Source organism: Delphinapterus leucas, chromosome 6 (assembly GCF_059928025.1).
Source record: "Delphinapterus leucas isolate spDelLeu-1000000601 "Yukka" chromosome 6, BTC_Dleu_Yukka2, whole genome shotgun sequence".
Taxonomy (NCBI): domain Eukaryota; kingdom Metazoa; phylum Chordata; class Mammalia; order Artiodactyla; family Monodontidae; genus Delphinapterus; species Delphinapterus leucas.
The window spans coordinates 14,118,333-14,118,977 of record NC_143134.1 but is presented as its reverse complement, the minus strand read 5'-3'; the positions used below and the strand labels follow the sequence as shown (position 1 = coordinate 14,118,977).

The window sequence follows — 645 nt, the reverse complement described above, 5'->3', positions numbered from 1 at the left end:
TGAAGTATAATTGATTTACAATATTGTGTTAATTTCTGCTGTACAGCGAAGTGACTCAGTTATACGTATACATACATTCTTTTTTATATTCTTTTCCATTATGGTTTTTCCCAGGATATTGAATATAGTTCCCTGTGCTATACAGTAGGACCTTGTTGTCCATCCACTCTATATGTGACAGTTGGCATCTACGAACCCCAAACTCCCAATCCAAAAGCACATGGAACCCTTTACGAATTTGTGTGTCACCCTTGCACAGGGGCCATACTAATCTTCTCTGTATCATTCCAATTTTAGTATATGTGCTGCCGAAGTGAGCACGACTTTTACTAGTTTTTTTTTTTTTTTCCCCCTTTTGCTAGTATTCACGGTCTCAAATAGGACAGAAAAGTTTTCAGGAATTAAACATCCCTTTTCCATCTCTTCTCTCTGACCTCCTAAAAGTTGTCTCTTACAATCAAGTCAAAACAGAATGCTTTCTATTATGGTCACACCACTCTTCTAAAACCTGTGTCTGACCAGATGCGAATTATGACTGGTTATATATCTCTACTCAGTAAAGCTGTACTTTTTTTTAAATTTTTTTTTTATTTTGCGGTACACGGGCCTCTCACTGTTGTGGCCTCTCCCGTTGCGGAGCACAGG

The 645-nt window shown here is 38.1% G+C and overlaps 1 non-coding gene across 1 annotated transcript; it reads right to left on the bottom strand.

Annotated features, from left to right (window-relative positions):
- Positions 1 to 214: 214 nt before the first annotated feature.
- Positions 215 to 321, bottom strand: LOC115803037 (U6 spliceosomal RNA). The gene has a single exon (XR_004023665.1). It is a non-coding gene; the product is annotated as a U6 spliceosomal RNA (small nuclear RNA).
- Positions 322 to 645: the final 324 nt, after the last annotated feature.